Below are 18,010 nucleotides of genomic sequence, written 5' to 3'. Positions count from 1 at the left end.
ATGAAAGTCAAACACATTCAAACAAAGCTTTTTGAATCAAATGAAAGTCAAATGCATTTAACAAAGATAATTGAGTCAAATGAAAGTCAAACACATTCAAACAAAGCTTTTTGAATCAAATGAAAGTCAAATGCATTCAACAAAGCTTTTTGACTAAAATAAAAGTCATGCTCATTCAAACAAAGCTTTTTGAATGAAATGAAAATCAAATGCATTCAACAAAGCTAATTAAGTCAAATAAAAGTGAAACACATACAAACAAAGCTTTTTGAATCAAATGAAAAACAAATGCATTCAATAAAGATAATTAAGTCAAATGAAAGTCAAATACATTCAAACAAAGCTTTTTGAATCAAATGAAATTCAAATGCATTCAACAAAGATGATTCAGTCAAATAAAAGTCAAACACATTCAAACAATGATTTTTGAATCAAATGAAAGTCAAATGCATTCAACAAATCTAATTGAGTTAAATGAAAGTCAAACACATTCAAACAAAGCTTTTTCAATCAAATGAAAGTTAAATGCATTCAATAAAGCTAATTGAGTCAAATAAAAGTCAAACACGTTCAGACAAAGCTATTTGAATTAAATGAAAGTGTATTACAATTAACAAAGCTTATTTTATCAAATGAAAGTCTAACGCATTCATACAAAGCTAACTGAGTAATTTAAAATGAAAGTCAAATGCATTCTGCGAAGATAATTGAATCAAATTAAAGTCAAAGATATTAAAACAAAGATTTTTGAATCAAACGAAAGTCAAATGCATTCAACAAAGCTAATTGAGTCAAATGAAAGTCAAACACATTCAAACAAAGCTTTTGGAATCAAATGAAAGTAAAATGCATTTAACAAATCTTATAGAGTCAAATGAAAGTCAAACACTTTCAAACAATGCTTTTCAAATCTAATAAAAGTCAAATGCAATTAACAAAGATAATCACTACAAGAAAACAAGCAAATAACGACGGAATAAATCCGTCGGAAACACCCCGGTTTCCGTCGGAAAACCTGTTTCCAACGGAATTTCCGTCGGAACTGGTTGTCGCAATACCCTTTGTCGGAAAAAGAGCTTTTTCCGACGGAATTTCCGTCGGAAACACTATTCCGACGGAATTCAGTTCGTCAAAACCGATTTCCAGGCCCGATACAGTCCGTCGCAAGTTTCCGACGCACTTTAATCTGCCGGTAAGTTGCGACGGAAATTCCGTCGGAAAATCATTTTAAAAAAACAAAAAAAAAAACCTCCCACCACCCCCACCACCACCCCACACCACCAGACCCCATTGCACACCGAAACACCACCACCGACACCTACACGGCTACACCAGCCCCCACACCACACCCTAGACCACCGACACCCACATGCACACCAGACCCCAGACCACCTTCAAATACCACCACCGACACCCACACCAGCCCCTATTCCACCTTCAAACACCACCACCGACACCACCACACTCACACCAGCCCCTTCACACCTTCAAACACCACCACCACGCCAAAAATGAACCCCAAAAACACAACTTAGCGAAAAAACCGAAAAAACCCCAATAATCGAAAATCAACCCAAAAAAACGAAAATTGAGACAATAAAATCGAATAAATACCATACAAATAATTCAAAACCACTATATCTACAAATTAAACAAGAATTTCATAAAGAAAATTCCAAAAAACGATAATTAAACCACAAAAATTAAAGGAAATTATAATTATACAATTATCTAATAAAATTTGTAAATAATTAACATTACAATTACTTAAAAACTAAACTAGATCTACAATCTAACCCAAATTAAAATAGATCTTGTGTGCTCGTCGTTCTTCTTGTGGTCTTGTTGTTGTGGTCGCTGGTGTTGTTGCAATCGGAGTTATTGTTGCACGGTGGTTGTGGTGGTGTTGTTGGTGGTGATGGCAGTGATGTTGGTTGTGAAGAAAGAGAATGGAAGTGAAGTTATGGTGTTGAAGGAGAAAGAGGGCGGATGGAGGAGAGCGAAAGAGGATGGAAAGGAGGAGAGAAGGGGCGGATGGAGGAGAGAGAAAGAGAACGGATCGAAAGGAGGAGGGATGAGGAGAGAGAAAGAGAAAGAGAAAGAGAAATGAGGGAAAAAGAAAAGGGGCTAATAGAAGGAATTTTAGGGTTGGGAGGTAATATATATATATATTTTTTTTTATTTTAATTACAAGTTCCGACGGATTTTTCCGTCGAAAATTTCCGACGGAAAATTTTTCCGTCGGAAATGACCTATTGCGACGGAATATTCCGTCGGAACTTCCAATTATTCCGACGAATTTATTTTCCGTCGGAAATTTCCGACGGATTTCCGACGGAATTTTTAAATTCGTCGGAATTATCCGACGGAAAATAAATCCGTCGGAAATATGGATTTTTCCGACGGATTTTAAGGTCCGTCGGAACCATTCCATCGTTATTTGACCTGATTCTTGTAGTGAATTGAGTCAAATGAAAGTCAAACACAGTCATACAAAGCTTTATAATTCAAATGAAAGTCAAATACATTTAAACAAAGTTTTTTTTACTTAAATGAAGGTTAAACACATTCAAACAAAGCTTTTAAAATCAAATGAATCTCAAATGCATTCAATAAACATAATTGAGTCAAATGAAATTCAAACACATCATACAAAGATTTTTGAATCAAATGAAAGTCAAATCCATTCGACAAAGCTAATTGAGTCAAATGAAAGTCAAACACATTCAAACAAAGCTTTTTGAATCAAATGAAAGTCAAATGCATTCAACAAAGATAATTGAGTCAAATGAAAGTCAAACACATTCAAACAAAGCTTTTTGAATCAATTGAAAGTCAAATGCATTCAACATAGATAATAGAGTCAAATGAAAATCAAACACATTCATACAAAGCTTTTTGAATCAAATGAAAGTCAAATGCATTCAACAAAGCTTTTTGACTCAAATAAAAGTCATGCACATTCAAACAAAGCTTTTTGAATGAAATGAAAGTCAAATGCATTCAACAAAGCTAATTAAGTCAAATAAAAGTGAAAAACATACAAACAAAGCTATTTGAATCAAATGAAAAACAAATGCATTCAATAAAGCTAATTGAGTCAAATGAAAGTCAAAAACATTCACACAAAGTTTTTGAATCAAATGAAAGTCAAATGTATTCAACAAAGACAATTGAGTCAAATGAAAGTTAAACACATTCATACAAAGCTTTTTGAATCAAATGAAAGTTAAATGCATTCAATAAAGAAAATTGTGTCAAATGAAAGTCAAACACATTCATACGAAGTTTTTTATATCAAATGAATGTCAAACACATTCTACAAAGCTAATTGAGTCAAATTGAAGTCAAACATATTTAAACAAAGCTTTTTGAATCAAATGAAAGTCAAATGCATTCAACAAAGCTATTTAAGTCAAATGAAAGTCAAATACATTCCAACAAAGCTTTTTGAATCAAATGAAAGTCAAATGCATTCAACAGAGCTAATTGAGTCAAATGAAAGTCAAACACATTCAAACAAAGGTTTTTGAATCAAATGAAAGTAAAATTCATTGAACAAAGCTAATTGAGTCAAATGAAAGTCAAACACACTTAAACAACGCTTTTTGAATATAATAAAACTCAAATGCATTCATTAAAGGTAATTGAGTTAAATGAAAGTCAAACATATTCATACAAAGCTTTTTAAATTAAATGAAAGTGAAATGCAATTAAGAAAGCTAATTGAGTCAATTGAAAGTAAAACACATTCAAACAATGCTTTTTAAATCAAATGAAAGTAAAATTCATTCAACAATGATAATTGAGTCGTATGACAGTAAAAAAAGCTGTTAAAAACAGATGAAAGTCAAATGCATTCAATAAGGCTTTTGATTCAAATAAAAGTCAAACACAATCAAACCAAGGTTTTAGAATCAAATGAAAGGCAAATGTATTCAATATATAATTGATTCAAATGAAAGTCAAACACTTTCATACAAAGTTTTTTGAACCAAATGAAAGTCAAATCCATTCAACAAAGACAATTGAGTTAAACGAAAGTCAAACACATTCGAACAAATCTTTTTGAATCAAATGAAAGTCAAATGCATTCAACAAAGCTTATTAAGTCAAATGAAAGTCAAACACATTCAAACAAAGCTATTTGAATGAAATGAAAGTAAAATGCATTCAACAAAGCTAATTGAGTCAAATGAAAATCAAACACATTCAAACAATGCTTTTGGAATCAACTGAAAGTCAAATGCATTCAACAAAGATATTGAGTCAAATGAAAGTCAAACAAATTCATACAAAGCTTTTTGAATCAAATGAATGTCAAACACATTCAAACAAAGCTTTTTGAACCAAATAAAAATCAAGCGCATTCAACAAGGATAATTGAGTCAAATGGAAGTCAAATACATACAAACAAAACTTTTGACGTGGGGAAAACTAGGTCGTTGGGCTAATTCTCCCTAAGCCAAACAAAATTTATAAACACTCAACAAACCTAAATACAAGTATAGAGGTAAGTCAAGGGTCGAACCCAAAGGAACGGTAATGCCTAAGTGCTTCCAATTATATGCCTAAGCTAGGTCGAAGACAAGTGATAAAAGGTGACTCTAACAACTACTAAAACGAAGAAACCAAACAAATATAAAAGCTAGGGATTAAGATCTGCAAATAATGGCAATGAACGATGCAAATTGGAATGGAAAGTCGACTAAGTCAAGCAATGTGAGGGAAAATCAATCATGCAATCAAAAGAGAATGTCAAGCTATTCTCCTAGAGGTCTAACTAGCGTCAACTACGATAAACTCTAGCTAGGAAACATCACAAGACACCTCAATCGTGTAAATGCAAGCCACAAATGAATGGTCCGTATCAATGTGAACTTACAATGCAATCTAGTGCAATAATCAAAGTTAGCTACTCTCTAATTAATCACACACATGCACATGATCAATCAACCAAGTTTAATCACATCATCAACTCCATCAATTATCCCCAATTTACATCAATTCATTACATCAAAGCTTCACCAAAACCCTAACCAAACAACTACTCAAACATTATCATCAATTCTACCAATACTAACATGAATATCCAAAATCAATCATCAATTCATTAAAATTCCAATCAAATCAATCAATCAAAACAATGAAAATTAAACAAAGCAATAAATGAGATAGAGTTTAGAAATGCTCATTGATAATAGAGTAGATCTCCAATACAATTGTCACATTTGAATCTTCAATCTCTCAATCACCATTGATATTCCTCACTTTCTCTATCTAAAATCTACTCCTAAAATTAACCCTAAACTAGAGAGAGAAACTCTCAACTAAGCTAGGAAAATGATCTAATTTCTAATTCTTTCTCTCTCTACCCAAAAATGGGTATTTATAAATACAAAGATAAAAGAAAATAAAAATAGAAATTAAAATAAAAGAAAAAGAATATAAAAGGAAAAGGAAAAGGAAAAGGAAAAGAAAAGAAAAGAAAATAAAAATAAATAATAAAATTAAAAGGAAAGAAAAATAAAACTAAAAAAAATAAAAAGAAAATTAGAAAAAGAAACCAAAGAAACAAAAGGAAAACGGTGCTGCTCCAACCAAAGGGATTTATCCCCTGCTTCTCTTCTCACGCAGCTCATCATCTCAAATCATACACCATCACAGCCATCATCATCATCAATCAACGGCCAACAATTTGCCACGCACAAATGGAGACCCAGCTGTGTGCGGCCGCACTCGTTGATTGTGCGCCCGCACCTGCTGAGGTATGAACGAAGGAGGAGCAGCGGCGAATGCGGAGGAAGATAGGCGCAATAGTGGTGGCGGAAATGGAGTGATTGGGCTGCAATTGGTGGCGGGAATGCGTGGCAGCAGGTGGAGTTGCTGCTGGGTGTTGCGGTGGCTGTTGTGTGGCTAGAGTTTGTGGGCAGTGGTGGTGATTGGTGGTGTTAATTGGGGCTGGTTGGTGTTTGCGTGAGGTGGTGGTTAATTGAGGGAGGAGAGGTGGTTGCTGCTGGCGCAATTAATGGGCAGCAGCTGGTTGAAGGTGGCTGGTGCGGTTGTTGGTGCTGTTGCGTGTGTGTTGATGGCAGGCGGTTGAGTGGAGTGTGGCTGGAGGTTGCGGGAATGTGGCATGATGTTGCTGCAGTTGGAACAGGGGAAAGCAGTGTGTGGAACAGGGGAAGAGAAGGAGGAGTTGCTGCCTCCTTTCATCACCATCACCATCATCACCATGATGGTGATGAAGGTTAAACTATGCAGTAGCTTTCCAAATTGGACTTGGGACAAACACCTATAAACCACACAAAACCGAGGAATAAAAATAAAGTAAAATAAAACTAAAACCGACAAATAAAGGTAAAAGAAATAAAATGAAAATGAAAATAATAAAAGAAGAAAATATAATAAAATGAAAATAAAATAAAGTAAAGAAAAAGAAATGAAAATAAAATAAAATAAACTAAAATCAAATAAAACTAAATCTATAAAATCTAAAATAAAAAGGAAACAACTAAAATAAAGAAAATAAAAGAAATAAAAGAGAAAATACTAGAAAACCATAGAAATGCTCAAAAGCCGTAAAATAAGAGAAGAAAGGTAGAAAAGAGAGAAAAAGCATAAAACCGAGCATTTATTGAGCAAGAAAGCAATGAAAAAAGGACAAAAAGGACCTAAATGCTCATCAAATGTGTGCCATTTATGACACACATCAACTTTCTGGGTCAAATGAAAGTCGTATGCATTCAATAAATCTTTTTGACTCAAATAAAAGTCAAACACATTCAAACAAAGCTAATTGAGTCAAATGAAAGTCAAATGCATTCAAACAAAGCGTTTTGATTCTAATGAAAGTCAAATGAATTTAACAAAGCTAATTGAGTCAAATGAAAGTCAAATGCATTCAAATAAAGCGTTTTGAATCAAATGAAAGTCAAATGCATTCAACAAAGACAATTGAATCAAAGGAAAGTCAAATACATTCAAACAAAGCATTTTGAATCAAATGAAAGTCAAATGCATTCAACAAAGATAATTGAGTCAAATAAAAGTCAAACACATTCAAACAAAGCTTTTTGAATCAAATGAAAGTCAAATGCATTCAACAAAGCTAATTGAGCCAAATGAAAGCCAAACACATTCTAACAAAGCTTTTTGAATAAAATGAAAGTCAAATGCATTCAACAAAGCTAATTGAGTCAAATGAAAGTCAAACACATTCAAGCAAAGGTTTTTAAATCAAATGAAAAAAAAATTCTTTAAACAACGCTAATTGAGTCAAATGAAAGTCAAACACACTTAAACAATGTTTTTTGAATCTAATAAAACTCAAATGCATTCAACAATGATAATTGAGTTAATTGAAAGTCAAACACATTCATACAAAGCGTTTTGAATTAAATGAAAGTGAAATGCAATTAACAAAGCTAATTGAGTCAAATGAAAGTCAAACACATTCAAACCATGCTTTTTGAATCAAATGAAAGTAAAATTCATTCAACAAAGCTAATTGAGTCTAATGAAAGTCAAACACATTCAAACAAAGCTTTTTTAATCAAATGAAAGTTAAATGCATTCAATAAAGCTAATTGAGTCAAATAAAAGTCAAACACATTCAGAAAAAACTATTTGAATTAAATGAAAGTGTATTACAATTAACAAAGCTTATTTTATCAAATGAAAGTCTAACACATTCATACAAAGCTAACTGAGTAATTTAAAATGAAAGTCAAATGCATTCTGCGAAGCTAATTGAATCAAATTAAAGTCAAAGATATTAAAACAAATATTTATGAATCAAACAAAAGTCAAATGCATTCAACAGAGCTAATTGAGTCAAATGAAAGTCAAACACATTCAAACAAAGCTTTTGGAATCAAATGAAAGTAAAATGTATTTAACAAAGCTTATAAAGTCAAATGAAAGTCAAACACTTTCAAACAATGCTTTTCAAATCTAATAAAAGTCAAATGCATTTAACAAAGATAATTGAGTCAAATGAAAGTCAAACACAATCATACAAAGCTTTATAATTCAAATGAAAGTCAAATGCATTTAACAAAGTTTTTTTTAACTTAAATGAAGGTCAAACACATTCAAACAAAGCTTTTTCAATCAAATGAATCTCAAATGCATTCAATAAACATAATTGAGTCAAATGAAATTCAAACACATCATACAAAGATTTTTGAATAAAATGAAAGTCAAATCCATTCGACAAAGCTAATTGAGTCAAATGAAAGTCAAACACATTCAAACAAAGCTTTTTGAATCAAATGAAAGTCAAATGCATTCAACAAAGATAATTGAGTCAAATGAAAGTCAAACACATTCAAACAAAGCTTTTTGAATCAATTGAAAGTCAAATGCATTCAACATAGATAATATAGTCAAATGAAAGTCAAACACATTCAAACAAAGCTTTTTGAATCAAATGAAAGTCAAATGCATTCAACAAAGCTTTTTGACTCAAATAAAAGTCATGCACATTCAAATAAAGCTTTTTGAATGAAATGAAAGTCAAATACATTCAACAAAGCTAATTAAGTCAAATAAAAGTGAAACACATACAAACAAAGCTTTTTGAATCAAATGAAAAACAAATGCATTCAATAAAGCTAATTGAGTCAAATGAAAGTCAAAAACATTCACACAAAGCTTTTTGAATCAAATGAAAGTCAAATGTATTCAACAAAGATAATTGAGTCAAATGGAATTTAAACAAATTCATACAAAGCTTTTTGAATCAATTGAAAAGTTAAATGCATTCAATAAAGATAATTGTGTAAAATGAAAGTCAAACACATTCATACAAAGTTTTTTATATCAAATGAATGTCAAACACAATCTACAAAGCTAATTGAGTCAAATTAAAGTCTAACATATTTAAACAAAGCTTTTTGAATCAAATGAAAGTCAAATGCATTCAACAAAGCTAATTAAGTCAAATGAAAGTCAAATACATTCCAACAAAGCTTTTGGAATCAAATGAAAGTCAAATGCATTCAACAGAGCTAATTGAGTCAAATGAAAGTCAAACACATTCAAACAAAGGTTTATGAATCAAATGAAAGTAAAATTCATTCAACAAAGCTAATTGAGTCAAATCAAAGTCAAACACACTTAAACAATGCTTTTTGAATCTAATAAAACTCAAATGCATTCAAGAAAGATAATTGAGTTAAATGAAAGTCAAACATATTCATACAAAGCTTTTTAAATTAAATGAAAGTGAAATGCAATTAAGAAAGGTAATTGAGTCAATTAAAAGTCAAACACATTCAAACAATGCTTTTTAAATCAAATGAAAGTAAAATTCATTCAACAAAGATAATTGAGTCGAATGACAGTAAAAAAAGCTGTTAAAAACAGATGAAAGTCAAATGCATTCAATAAGGCTTTTGATTCAAATAAAAGTCAAACACAATCAAACCAAGGTTTTAGAATCAAATGAAAGGCAAATGCATTCAATATATAATTGATTCAAATGAAAGTCAAACACTTTCATACAAAGTTTTTTGAACCAAATGAAAGTCAATTCCTTTCAACAAAGACAATTGAGTTAAACGAAAGTCAAACACATTCGAACAAATCTTTTTGAATCAAATGAAAGTCAAATGCATTTAACAAAGCTAATTGAGTCAAATGAAAGTCAAACAATTTCAACAAAGCTAATTGAGTCAAATGAAGGTCAAACACATTTAAACAAAGCTTTTTGATTCAAATCAAAGTCAAATGCATTCAACAAAGCTAATTGAGTCAAATGAAAGTTAAACACTTTCAACAAAGCTTTTAGAATCAAATGAAAGTCAAACACATTCAAACAAAGCTTTTTTAATCAAATGAAAATCAAATGAATTGAACAAAGCTAGTTGAGTCAAATGAAAGTCGAACACATTCATCAAAGCTTTTAGAATCAAATGAAAGTCAAATACATTCAAACAAAGCTTTTTGAATCAAATGGAAGTCAATTGCATTCCACAATGCTAATTGAGTCAAATGAAAGTCAAACACATTCAACGAAGCTAATTGAGTCAAATGAAAGTCAAACACATTCAAACAAAGCTTTTTGAATCAAATGAAAGTCAAATGCATTCAACAAAGCTAATTTAGTCAAATGAAAGTCAAACACATTCTAACAAAGCTATTTGAATGAAATGAAAGTAAAATGCATTCAACAAAGCTAATTGAGTCAAATGAAAATCAAACACATTCAAACAATGCTTTTGGAATCAAATGAAAGTCAAATGCATTCAACAAAGATATTGAGTCAAATGAAAGTCAAAAAGCTTTGATTTGAGTCAAATGAAAGTCAAATGAAAGTCAAAGAAAGTCAAATGAAAGTCAAATGAAAGTCAAATGAAAGTCAAAGATATTGATATGTATGACTTTGATTTGAGTCAAAAAGCTTTGTAAAATGCATTTGACTTTCATTTGATTCAAAACGCTTTGTTTGAAAGTGTTACACTTTCATTTGACTCAATTATCTTTGTTGAATGCATTTGACTTTCATTTGATTCTAAAAGCTTTGTTTGAATGTGTTTGACTTTCATTTGATACAATTAGGTTTGTTGAATGCATTTGACTTTCATTTGATTCAAAAAGCTTTGTTTAAATGTTTTTGACTTTCATTTGAGTCATTTATCTTTATTGAATGCGTTTAACTTTCATTTTATTCAAAAAGCTTTGTATGAATATGTTTGACTTTCATTTGACCCAATCATATTTATTGAATGCATTTCACTTTCATTTGTTTCAAAAAGCTTTATTTGAATGTGTTTGACTTTCATTTGAGTCAAAAAGCTTTGTTGAATGCAATTTACTTTCATTTGGCTCCAAAAACTTTGTTTTAATGTGTTCCACTTTCATTTGACTCAATTATCGTTGTTGAATGCATTTGACTGTCATTTGCATCAAAAAGCTTTGTTTGAATGTGTTTAACTTTCATTTAACTCAATTATCTTTGTTCAATGCATTTGACTTTCATTTCATTCAAAAAGCTTTGTTTGAATGTGTTTAACTTTTATTTGAGTCAAAAAGCATTGTTAAATGCATTTGACTTTCATTTGATTCAAAAGCTTTGTTTAAAAGTGTTTGACTTTCATTTGACTCAATTATCTTTGTTGAATGCATTTAAATTTCATTAGATTCGAAAAGCTTTGTTTGAGTGTTTTTGAATTTAATTTGAGTCAAAAAGCTTCGTTAAATGCATTTGACTTTCATTTGATTCAAAAAACTTTGTTTGAATGTGTTTGACTTTCATTTGACTCAATTATCTTTGTTGAATGCATTTAACATTCATTTGATTCAAACAGCTTTGTTTGAATGTGTTTGACTTTCATTTGAGACTATTATCTTTGGTGAATCCGTTTTACTTTCATTTTATTCAAAAAGCTTTGTATGAATATGTTTGACTTTTATTTGACTCAATTAGCTTTGTTGAATTAATTTGACTTTCATTTGATTCAAGAAGCTTTGTATGAATGTGTTTAACTTTCATTTGACTCAATTATATTTGTTGAATGCATTTTACTTTCATTTGATTCAAAAAGCTTTGTTTGAATGTGTTTGACTTTCATTTGAGTCAAAAATCTTTGTTGAATACATTTGACTTTCATATGACTCAAAAAGCTTTGTTTTAATGTGTTGGATTTTCATTTGACTCTATTATATTTGTTGAATGTATTTGACTATCATTTGGTTCAAAAACCTTTGATTGAATGTGTTTGACATTCATTTGATTCAAAAAGATTTGAATGAATGTGTTTGACTTTTATTTGACTGAAATATCTTTGTTGAATGCATTAGACTTTCATTTAATTCAAAATGCAAATGCATTGTTTGAATGTGTTTGACTTTTATTTGACTCAATTAGCTTTGCATAATGCATTTGACTTTTATTTGACTCAATTAGCTTTATATGAATGTGTTTGACTTTCATTTGACTCAAATAGTTTTGTTAATTATATTTCACTTTCATTAAATTCAAAATGCTTTGTTTGAATGTGTTTTACTTTCATTTGAATCTATTAGCTTTGGTAAATGCATTTTACTTTCATTTTATTCAAAAAGCATTGTTTGAATGTGTTTGACTTTCATTTGACTCAATTAGCTTGTTTGAATGCATTTGACTTTCATTTGATTCAAAAATCATTATTTGAATGTGTGTGACTTTCATTTGACTCAATTAAATTTGTTGAATGAATTTGACTTTCATTTGATTAAAAAAGCTTTGTTTTAATGTGTTTGACTTTCATTTGATTAAAAAGCACTTTGTTGTATGAGTTTGAATTTCATTTGACTCAATTAGCTTTGTTGAATGCGTTGGACTTTCAATTGATTCAAAAAGCTTTGTATGAATGTGTTTGACTTTCATTTTACTCAATTAGCTTTTTTGAATGCATTTGACTTTCATTTGATTTTAAAAGCTTTGTTTGAATGTGTTTCACTTCCATTTGGTTCAAAAAGCTTTGTTGAATGAGTTTGACTTTCATTTTAATCAATTAGCTTCTTTGAAAGCATTTGACTTTCATTGATTAAAAAAGCATTGTTTAAATGTGTTAGACTTTCATTTGACTCAATTAACTTTGTTGAATACATTTAACTGTCATTTGATTGATGTGTATCATAAATGGCACACATTTGATGAGCATTTAGGTCCTTTTTGTCCTTTTTTCATTGCTTTCTTGCTCAATAAATGCTCGGTTTTATGCTTTCTCTCTCTTTTCTACCTTTCTATGGTTTTATAGTATTTTCTCCTTTATTTCTTTAATTTTCGTTATTTTAGTTGTTTTCTCTTTATTTTAGATTTTATAGATTTCGTTCTATTTTATTTTAGTTTATTTGATTTTATTTTCATTTCATTTCCTTTACTTTATTTTATTTTCATTTTATTATATTTCCTTTCTTTTATTATTTTCATTTCATTTTATTTCTTTTACTTTTATTTGTCAGTTATAGTTTTATTTCACTTTGTTTTATTTCTCGGTTTTATGTGTGCTTTGTAGGTGTTTGTCCCAAGTCCAATTGGTTCTAGCTACTGCTTAGTTTGGTCTTCATCACCATCATGGTGATGATGGTGATGGTTATGGAAGCAACCAGGAACTCCTCCGCAACTCCCCTGCTTTCCCCTGCTCCTTACTTCACGACATTGCAGCAGCTCCGCAGCTACCTCACGCATCAACACCAACCTTCCAGCAGCCCCTGCTGCCCCTCCAACGCAACACCACCAAATAAGCCACTTCACCACCTCTTCCAGCAAACGCCATCAACACCACCTCCAATTACACACCACTAATCAACCACCAACAAACGCAACACAAATACCAGCCACACACGCAGCCACCAATTCCCCTGTTTTCCAGCCACCACACACGCAACACCACAGCCACCCACGCAAACTCCCAGCAGCCACTGCTGCCTCTCCAAATCTCCCACCAATTCACGCCACCAGTTAACCACCGCAACCCCCTTATTTCCCCAATTCAAACGCCAGTCAGCCACCGCAATTATACCTCCAATTCGCACCACAATTGCAGCAGCGCAACCCCAGCAAGCCTCCATACCTCCAGCCACAACCACCGCTGCTCCGATTTCACTCGTACCTCAGCAGGTGCGGGCGCACAATCAACGAGTGCGGCCGCACCCAGCTGGGTATTACTTGGACCGTTGATCGGAGATGATGAACGGCTGTGATGGTGTGTTATTTGATGATGATGAATGATGATGAGCTGCGTGCTTGGCCGTGAGAATCATGGGATTAATTCCCATTTGATGAAGCAACACGAAGTTGCTGATTTCTTTTGGTTTTCTTTTTCTTTTTAATTTTAGTTTTCTTTTTCCTTTATATTTCTTTTATTATTTTTACTTTATTTTCTTTTCTTTCCTTTTCTTTTCCTTTTATTTATTTTCTTTTCCCTTTTATTTTCTCTCATCCTTGTATTTTATAAATACCCATTTTTGGGTAGAGAGAGAAATAAGTAGAATTAGATTAGAATTACAATTAGATCATTTTCCTAACTTAGTTAAGAGCTTCTCTCTCTAGTTTAGGGTTAAGTTTAGGAGTAGATTTTAGAGAGAGAAAGTGAGGAATTTCAATGGTGATTGAGAGATTGAAGATCCAAATGTGACAATTGTATTGGAGATCTACAATATTATCAAAGAGCATTTCTAACTCTATCTCATTTATTGCTTTGTTTAATATTCATTGTTTTGATTGATTGATTTGATTGAAATTTTATGATTTGATGATTGATTTTGGATATTCATGTTTTGATGGGAAGGAGAACGGTAGGTCGTTGGGCTACCACCCCACCCTATCAAACAAAATTTGTAACTTAACAAACCCCTATTTAGCTTAGTGGTAAGTCAAGGTCGAACCCAAGGGAATGGAGGTTGAATGCACGATGCCTAAGTTAAGCTATTCCGAAGTCTAGTAGGGGTTTAAGGTAGAAACCAAGGCTAAACTAGGCGATGCAAAAGGCTTTTACTAAATGAATGCTAAGGCACTAGGGGAGTGGATCCACATGCATCAACGATGATGAAGTTCAATCAACTTGGGGAATTAACCAATCAAGTCAAGCAATGTGAGGGAAAACCGATATTGCAACCAAGAGAGTACATCAAGCTGTTCTCCTAGAGGTCTAATTAGCGTCAACTACATCAAACACTAGCTAGGAAACATCACAAGATATCTCAATCGAGTAAATGTAAGCCACAAATCATTGGTCCGTATCAATGTGAACTCACAATGCAATCTAGTGTGAATAACAAGGGTGATCAAGCCTAATCAAGCACACACATGCACAAAACCAATCAACCAATTTAATCACATTATCAACTCAATCAATTTCCCCCAAATTAATCTCATTCATCATCAATACATGCTTCACCACTACCCTAGCAAATAAACTACTCACAATCCATAAAGAACAACAAAATCAAAGCTAAGCTAATCATCATTCTCAAATTCATCAATTGAAACCAACAAATTCAGTCAAATCAATCAAACTATCAATTAACCAAATCAAACAACAATACTAATGAAATCAAACATTGAATTGCATTAAAGAGTAAAGAATTCTTACAAACTTGATAGAAATCAAATCAAATGAAGCAATCTTCAATCATCAATCATCAAACCCACACTTTCTCTCTCTAAAAATGCTAAGAACTAATGTTTTCTCTCTCTAAAATCTAATCTAATCTAAATCTTACTAATGTAGATCTAATCTTCTCTCTATAAAATGGAAAGAAATAACTAACAATCCCAAGAGGAAGTTGGGAAAGACGTCAAAAAATAGACCCACGTCGTGATGAGTGACATTTTTGGCACTCATTTGGTTCCTTTTTGGATGATTTTTATTTCATTTTATCTCTCTTTTCTTTAGTTTTCCTTAGTTTTATTCTTGTTTTCCTCATTTTATGCTTTTTGTAGTTTATTTCTCTTTTTCATGTCTTTTCTAGTTTACTTGTTATTTTTCTCTTTTACTTGCTTTTTATCTTTTGCTTGTAGGTGGTAATTGATTGTCCAAGAATTCCCGAGCCTCCTCTCTACGAGTTTTCATTGCTTTTATGCCTAAAGAAGGTGCAAGAAGTTTCAAGTCAAAGGTGGATCCAAGGGGCAAGCTTCAAGGCTTTGTTTATGCCTTATTCATGGCTTTCATTCTTCAAGAAATTCAAGAAAGTTTCTGCCCACTTTGTCCTCCATCATCATCATCCTGGATGCGTGCACCACTTGAGCTAGGACGAAGAGAAGAAGGGGAGGAAACCCAGCTATGTGCGGGCGCACAAAGGGAGTGTGCGGCCGCACATTGGTCGTGTGCGGTCGCACACCAGGTGCGTGCGGGCGCACATGCCTGGGTGTGTCCCGTGCGCGTCATTCTCCCTCCTCCGAGCGCCCGCACTTACGAGGGTCTATTTTTGGGCGTCATTACCGACCTCCTCCTTGTATGTATAGTTATTTCTACCTATTTTTAGAAAGGAAGTTTTAGATTGAATTTGATAGTTAGTTTTTGGGAGAATTTTAGAGAGAGAAACTCAAGAACTAGAGAGAGAAACTCATGATCTTTGGTGTTTGTTCAAGAATTCATCATTGTTTTTGATCTTTTGATCAAAGTTTTGTAAGGATCTTCTTCTTAATCTCAATTCAAGTTTGATTTTAGTTGATTTGATTAGTTTTTCATGTTGTTGATGATTGATTTGGTTATTGATTGAATTTTGATTGATTTTGATTGATTGTTGGTTTAATCTTTGAATTCAAGCATGTTGATGATGAATTTGATGAATGTTGTAGTTTTGATCTCCATTTCTATGGCTAGTGAGTAGTTTCCTAGCTAGGGAGATGGTGAAGCATGTATGAATGATGGAATAGTGTAATTTGGGGATAATTGATGGAGTTGATGATATGATTAAATTGGTTGATCTTTCATGTGCATGTGTGTGATTAATTGAGGTTTGGCCATCTTTGATTAATACACTAGATTGCATTGTAAGCTTGCTATGATACGGACCATTGATTAGTAGACTTGCAATTTCACGATTGAGGTGCTTAGTGACGTTCCCTAGTTAGTGTTTAGCGTAGTTGACGCTAGTAGGACCTCTAGGTGAACCACCTTAGTATGCTCTTTTGGATACATGATGATTTTCCTTCATATCGTTTGACCTCCCAAATTACCGATTCCATTATGATTGCATGTGGATCCATTGCCCTAGTGTCTTAGATTAATTTTACACAAGTTTGCATTACCTAGTTTAGACCTAGTTCTACCTCAAACCCCTTCTTGATTCCGAAATAGCTTGATCTAGACTTCGTGCACTTGATATCCATTCCCTTGGGTTCGACCTTGACTTGCCACTACGCTATATTGGGGTTAGTTAAGCTATAAATATTGTTTGATCGGGTGGGGTGGTAGCCCAACGACCTACCATTCTCCGCCACATCAAAATGGCGCCGTTGCCGGGGAATGGTGCTTGAGTGTATGTTGTTTTTGAGTCTATTTCATTTTGATAAAATACAAAAAGATTTTGTTTCTCTAGGCTACATTGGTAGCCGTGCTACTAACATTTTTGTGTGAGTTTTGCATGCATAGAACCCGTGATCGTCCCCTTGTTCCCCTTGATCCTGAGATAGAGAGGACTCTTTCAAGAAGAAGAGTGGACAATAGATCTTTGGCTTATAGCTCTTCGAGTGAAGAAGAAATTCAAGAAGAACAAGGAATGGGTGAACATCCTAGAATAGCCTTGAAGGAGCTTGGAGTGCCCGGGGCATATAGATTTGAGAGTGGAATTGCTCCACCAACTACCCCGGCAAATGACTTCGAAATCCGTCCGGCAATGATCACCTTGATTGAGAGAAGGCAATATAGTGGGGCTAAGAATGAAAGCCCATTGAACCATTTGAAAGAATTTGAAAAATATTGCAACACTATCAAAGTCAATGGGGTCTCTCAAGAATTCATCCGCCTCAAGTTGTTCCCTTTCTCTCTAATAGGAAGATCTTTGGAGTAGCTAGACAAGGAGGTGAAGCCCAACTCCTTGAGAACTTGGGATGATGTTACAAAGGCTTTCTTGTCCCGTTTCTATCCCCAAAAGAAGACGGCGGAGGCAAGAGCCTTGATTCAAGGGTTCAAGCAAAGGCCGAGTGAAAGTCTCTATGAAGCATGGGAGAGATTTAAAGAGTATCAAAGGGAGTGCCCTCATCACGGAATCCCCACATACCAAGTGATCCAAATCTTCTATGGCGGTTTAAGTCCCCAAGGCAAGTCATGCCTTGATGGAGGGGCCGGGGGCCCTATCATGAACAAAACCGAGGAAGAAGTTGTGGACATCATTGAGGATGTGGTGACATATTATAGGGATTGGCAAGATGGGGAGAGAGACTCTTCAAGCAAACAATCTTCATTGTATTCGGTGGACCATCTCAATGCAATCAACAACATTTCCTCTCAAATGACAAATTTAGGAAAGGAGGTCACCGCAATCAAAGCTAAGTTGGAGAGCACTTCTACCT

General features: G+C 33.0%; 1 pseudogene; it reads right to left on the bottom strand.

The window, feature by feature from the left end:
• Positions 1-17,609: 17,609 nt before the first annotated feature.
• LOC145609774 (small nucleolar RNA R71) lies at positions 17,610-17,708 on the bottom strand (annotated as a pseudogene).
• Between the last annotated feature and the right edge of the window lie 302 nt (positions 17,709-18,010).

This window comes from Chenopodium album, chromosome 23 (genome assembly GCF_948465745.1).
Source record: "Chenopodium album chromosome 23, dcCheAlbu1.1, whole genome shotgun sequence".
NCBI classification, from domain to species: Eukaryota; Viridiplantae; Streptophyta; class Magnoliopsida; order Caryophyllales; family Amaranthaceae; genus Chenopodium; species Chenopodium album.
Note: the sequence above shows the minus strand (reverse complement) of the source record. Positions and strands in the feature narration are given on the sequence as shown.